Source organism: Vicugna pacos, chromosome 13, assembly GCF_048564905.1.
Source record: "Vicugna pacos chromosome 13, VicPac4, whole genome shotgun sequence".
Lineage (NCBI taxonomy): Eukaryota > Metazoa > Chordata > Mammalia > Artiodactyla > Camelidae > Vicugna > Vicugna pacos.
In genome coordinates this window covers 53,847,701-53,853,700 of record NC_132999.1, presented here as the reverse complement: position 1 = coordinate 53,853,700, position 6,000 = coordinate 53,847,701, and the positions used below count along the sequence as shown (strand labels likewise).

The window sequence follows — 6,000 nt, the reverse complement described above, 5'->3', positions numbered from 1 at the left end:
TGCATGACAGGCACTGTCAAATAAGAAGAGATACTTGAGCTTTTCCTAAGTTATACGTGGACAGGTAAATCTTTTTAATTAATGTAAATATTTTAGAAATTATATGAAGTTTATAGAAACTTATCAATGCCCTTGTTATTCATGAACTCTCCTGGTATAATGTTATCAGTCAAAATTCCAGTTCTTATCTTAATATGTTGTATGTCACAGAGACAATCAAATAAGTTTCCTTGTCAATTGCATTATAATCAACTCTCATCAGACCTTTAACCACAGACATTTTAAGCCTTTTGTCATTAACAGATAGTTGTTCTTTTCCTTTGGCGTCTTCCTGAAAGCTCATGCAATCAGCTAGCAGCTAAAATGCTTCATCCTCAACAGAAAGGCCTGTTTCAGACACGCAAGGAAGCGACTGTGACAGGTACTCTGGGGAACAGGCTTCTGATGACATTGAATACATTTCAGATAATACCACTGGACTGAGTAAAGACTTCCAGAACTACTAGAGAATCTGACCGCGACTCATAAGACTGCTAACCCCCAACATCAAGCAGAGCAAAAATCAACTGCATGGAACTGATTGAACCAATGAAGGATAATTACGGTTTTTCTTGGGAACATTGCTCGTTCTCTAACGTTCTATTTTCTGAATTTTAGGGACTTCCTCCTCTTTTAAGATATCTATAACTCATGACAGTTTAGTAGACTATACTTTCACAAAGAGAAATGAAACATTTATCTTTTTTTCTTGCCTGACCCCTCCAGAATTTGGAAACTTTTACTGAGTACTGAGTATTCTTATTTTCATGACAATACAATTATTTGCATAAATTCAATAAGAATATGTTTTCCTTCTAATAGGACATAATTGGAAACATTGGTTATATTACCACTGCCATTACCAAGGCTTTGGCTGGAATGTCGTATTGGAACGATGGGCATAGAATCAGATACAACCAGACAGTTTTAAGGACCTAGGGTTGACTTCATGGAGCCAGCGCTTACAAAGTTCTCTTGGAAAAACCAGCTTCAGGGCTTACAGGGCTCCATAGTTGCAGGTGAGTAAGGACGTTCACTTCCTTGCAGGCCCAGGAAGCTTAGGGTACCCTGGGGACCTCAAGGAGGAGAGAATGTCACTCAGATCTATTGGTTTTACAAGAAGCATCTGGTGGTGAGTTTCTGGCTTGGCTTCCTAGCCTTGGGAGGCTTTTAAAAGTCCAGTCTGAGATTCCTTGTGAAATGTTTCGGCAAAGCAAACTCAAAATGGTCAATTATCATTCTGACTGCCCTTATATAAAGAATCATACCAGATCTAATGAGATCAGATTCATTTTGTAGGCAGAAGTCCAAAAGAAGGGTGACTACAAAGATCCGTTCTCCATGCTTCAGTGGGAAACTACAGTGCACCGTCATGGATTATCAGTCTTGGTCATTGTCATTCAGCTACTTTTCACCTTTCAGTCGGACTCCGTTTCCGTTTCTGCTTTGTCGTCTGCCGGTCCACTGCAATGGGTCCTGCCATCCTGCACGTTTTCTACTCGTTGCCTCCAAAATCTGGCTATGACTCTTCAAATTAATGTTTCCTCCCACCTTCTTGACTTGGAGTCACTGAAAACTAAAACCCAACTTCCCGGATTCTATTTTTCATTTTTTTTTTAATTGAGTTATAGTCAGTTTACAATGTTGTGTCAATTTCCAACGTAGAGCACAACTTTTCAGTTACACGTGAACATACGTAGATTCATTGTTGCATTCTTTTTCACTGTCAGCTACCACAAGATCTTGTATATATTTCTCTGTGCTATACAGTATAATCTTGTCTATCTATTCTATATATACCTATCAGTATCTACAAATTTCGAACTCCCAGGCTATCCCTTTCCACCCCTCTTCCCCCTGGCAACCACAAGTTTGTATTCTATGTCTATGAGTCTGTTTCTGTTTTGTATTTTTTTCTCTTTTATTTTTTAAGATTCCACACATGTACCTGGATTCTTACAGCGACCTTGTAAGCCCTATAAGCTGAAGCTGGATGTCCCTATGCTCTGCTCCAAGAAACAAACAGGACTGTGGCAGCAATGTCTGTACCGTCACCAAAGACGATGCAAATTGCAAACCAGGATTTCCACTGCTGGATTTCCACTGCTGGATTTCCACTGCTGTCCTCACCTCACCGTCTAAAGATGCTTGAAGCTCAACATCCAGAGGTCTCAACTGGCTGCCCTCTGGACTCAGAAACTGCGTTTAGTCTGCTCCAATCCTTAATCTTTGTTTTTCTTTTTCTTTTTTTTCCCCATAGAACCCCCCACCTCATTCAAATACTTGATAGTTCACACCATCCACTAAATACCCTCTACTACCAAGTCTCAACAGATGGTGCCACTGGCCACTAATGAACAAAAAATGACCGATTGAGAAATGCACTCATTGTTCAGAGGAAAGAAAGTCTTCTCTTTTTTCCTTCAATAAGAGGAGGGATTGGCAAAGATTCTCTTAGACCAGACTTAATGAGGCTCCTCTGAGACCTCTTCTCAACTTGGCCTCAACTTTTGGGCTTGTCTTTGCATCACCCAGTTTTAGAAAGAATTTTGCTGTATCAGTTTAGTGAGAATCTCTACCCTCCCTCAATATCAAATTCCTCACCCCCTCCCACCAATGTCCAGGTGATAGCTGATGTGAATGAAAAATATTGCCAGCCATATCAGTACACAAAAAGTGCTGAGACTGTCAAGTCATCAGCTGGTACTGCCACCCCCGACAGTGAGCTCAGGATGCAGATAAGCAGTCAGGCTGGTCTCTGCAGCCACTGCATCCAGCGAGCACCCTGAGAGAACTCAGCATGTGAAAGAACAGGATACTGGCCCTAGCTAGCCAGGTGCCTGTCAAAGGAGTGGTTTCAATGAGCCCAGACATTTGCACCTTCCCACATATAGAAAAGTGCTAAAATTTTTAACTTGAGATGCCTGGTTTTCTTTAATTAACAGTAATCTTTTGATGCTCCGACTAGCTCGTCTTTGTGGTAAAAACTCCTATCTATCCTGCCTCCTCCTCTGCCTCTTCAGAGCAGTCCCTCAGGGTGATCTGAGGGGCCGCCATCCCAGACTCAAGTGGTCTGAGTCCTCAGAAATGCCCACAGCATAAAGCACAGCTCTCAACTTTTAGGCTGTGCATTTTATTTCAGTCGACACTGATCGTCCCGACCTGCCTCCAAAAAGAATCCTGTTAGGTCAGTTTAGCAAGAATCCCCTACTCTCTTAGCAATTTTCCATCCACGAACCCCCCCCCCACCCTGCTCCTTAGTTATAAATCCCCACTTTTCTTTGTTCTGTTAAGAATTGAGCCTGCGTCTCTACTCTTTCCTCCCATTGCAATAGTTCTTGGATAAAATCTACTTTTACCACTTTAACTTCTGTCCAGCTCTGAATTTCTACACCACCACCTCTGCCCAGACCTGGGTCAGTCTTCTGCATTCTCGGAGAATCACCGCCTGTCTCCCCCATTCTTCAGACTCCTCCTGGAAGTGACTGCCAACTCTTTTCTAGAACTTGGGTGACACCTAGTGGTCAACATAGGTCACCACCAATGCTCTGCTCCAGACCTCCTGCCCTTCTGTTTCTGAACCCACAGTGGGAGACCCTTCCCCAGACTGGCAAGGCCCAGGATGGCACTAGGAAATGATCACTGTCACCCCCAACTTATCATTGCCATCAACACCTCCTCTCATAAAGAACAGATTGGGTGTAACATTGGCTTTGCCACTCACAGGCCCCACGGCCCTGGGTTAGACACCTCACCCCTCCCAGTCTTGACCGCTCCCTTTGTAAAATGTGGATAATAATGAAGAGCCTGTCGTGGGATCTGAGGACTGTATGAGGCCATGGAGGAAAACGCCCCCAGCCAAGGCCTGGTGCGGAGAATGGAGACTGTCAATGCAGGCGGCTGGAGCCCTTGGCTGCGTGTTGGGGCAAAGGTCCTCAGGGCCAGATCAGCAAATGGCAGTAGCTGGACGGAAGGAAGATGCAGATGGAGGTGTATGGCTTGTGACATTCTCCCCAGAACAGAAACCTGGCAGAGCAAAGCTGCGATTCAGCAAGAATATCTGACTCTCTGCCTGAGGGTGTTGGGGCAGGGGAGATGGGGGTGGAGAGGAGGGAGAGCCGAAGGGGGCAGCTTAGTGCCCCAAGCCCACAGCCAGACACCTGCTGCCTGCCGGGCCCCGGTCTCAGCCGGGCCTGGGAGCCACCACCCTCCATGCTCAGGACTATGGGTGCAGGGAGGTGGCCCCAGCCTCCCCAGAGGCTGGCACAGCAACGCTGCTGTCAGCTGCCGCAAAGTGCTTACCGATGCCGGGCTCTGGGCCCAGCGGTCTGTGTGCGCCATCCGTTTAACCCTCTCTCAACCCCAGCAGGTGGAGGCTATTAATAGCTTTGTTTATAAAAGGAGGAAACTGAGGTCCAGAGACACCAAGGATGTTATTCAAGGTCATGCAACGGAAGCAGGGTTTGAACCCTGACTCCAGAGCTTTGGCCTCAGAGAGCATCCCGCCAACTCCCTCATTTTGAGAAAGGGGAAGGGACACAAGACAGTCAGAATCCGAAGACAGGAGTTTCCATCCCAGCCCCACCCGCCCTCTCAGACCTCTCAGTTTTCATCTGTGAAATGGGGATGATTAACTCCTGAGATTCTGCTGATGCTCAACAAGACGTCGGATGAAAAAGAGCCTCAGGAAGGGTCAGATGTACACAAATATCAGTTTTTCTTTATGATGAGGAACCTGGGGCCCAGAAAGACGAGGGGGCCTATGTGAGGTCGACCTCACTCGAGCTTCCTTCATGAGAGACCTAGGCCCTCTCTCCAGCCTCCTTGCTTACCACCTTCCAGCCCCCTCCGGCTCCACCCCTGGTTCACACTCCTCTCTGCTTCTGCCCTCCTGGCACCAGCCTCTCTCCCCCTCACCTCCCTCCCGGGCTTTGTTCAGGCCGTCCCCTCTGCCCGGCGCACTCTCCCTCCTCTCTGCCTTTCCTGGCTAACTCCCACCTAACCGTCACATCTGAAAGCTTCCTCTAACCAGCAGGCTGGATGGGGTGCCCCACAGGTGTGTCTGCATCCAGGCTCCCCACTCCTCACTGTCCAGTTATCACCTGCTTACCTGTCTCCAGCTCAGCTGTGCCCTTCAGGTGGTGGTGGTGGGGCGTCTCCTATTTCCACTGAAGCCCCAGTGCCCAGTCTCAGCACATTGGATATCTGTATACAGGGTTAATGAATGAATGAACGAATGAACGGAGCCACACAATGATTTAGTGGCTTAGCCAGAATCGGAACCTAGGCCTCCCTCCAAGGCATGTGTTTAACTTCCAGGAGCAGCCTCCTCACTTACCGCCTCCCCCAAGACTCTCCAGCCCTGTATTCCTTCTGGACAGGAAATCTCAGGGTGAGGAGAGTCAGCCTGGGCTCAAGTCCCTGCTCTGCCGTGTGTGTTAGCTGTGTGGCCTGGAGCCTCAGTAAATTGGGGGTTTAAGAGCATCTGCCTAAAGATGGGCAGGTTACTCTGCATAAAGGTAGCCCTGTGCCAGGACGAGGGAAGCCTCAGTACCTGGAGGCTTCCCATCCCAACAACCAAAGCTTGGGGTACACATCTGGATTCCCCTTCTCCCCACTCAGGACCTAGGGCCGGGGCCACGCCCCTCCTCCAGCTCTCTCTGTTCTCCCATTGGATGTGATTCTGCTTCCTGATGCGCTCAGTGACGCCTGGCCTATCCCAGGAGACACGAGTAACCCCTGTAGTCCACTGACACAGAAACCCAGTCCCCTCGCTGCCTGCCACACCCCAGCCGGTGGCCCCGCTCCAGGCTTGCCCACGCCTTCTTAGCTGCATTCCCCACATCTGCTCATCCCTGAGCCTTTCACAGCCTCGCAGGCACCCGGGAGACGGGCTGGGGGACAGCGACTCTGCCTGCCATGCATGCAGTCTCCTCAAAGCAGTGACAGCCTCTCCCCTGT

The 6,000-nt window shown here is 48.2% G+C and overlaps 1 protein-coding gene across 1 annotated transcript in view; it reads right to left on the bottom strand.

The window, feature by feature from the left end:
• Positions 1-5,204: 5,204 nt before the first annotated feature.
• The window catches only part of PLA2G2C (phospholipase A2 group IIC), a 30,745-nt gene continuing 29,949 nt past the window's right edge, over positions 5,205-6,000 (bottom strand). Inside the window, exon 6 of the transcript XR_012079450.1 lies at positions 5,205-5,244. The gene's annotated coding sequence lies outside the window, so the exon portion shown is untranslated. The remainder of the gene's footprint in view (positions 5,245-6,000) is intronic.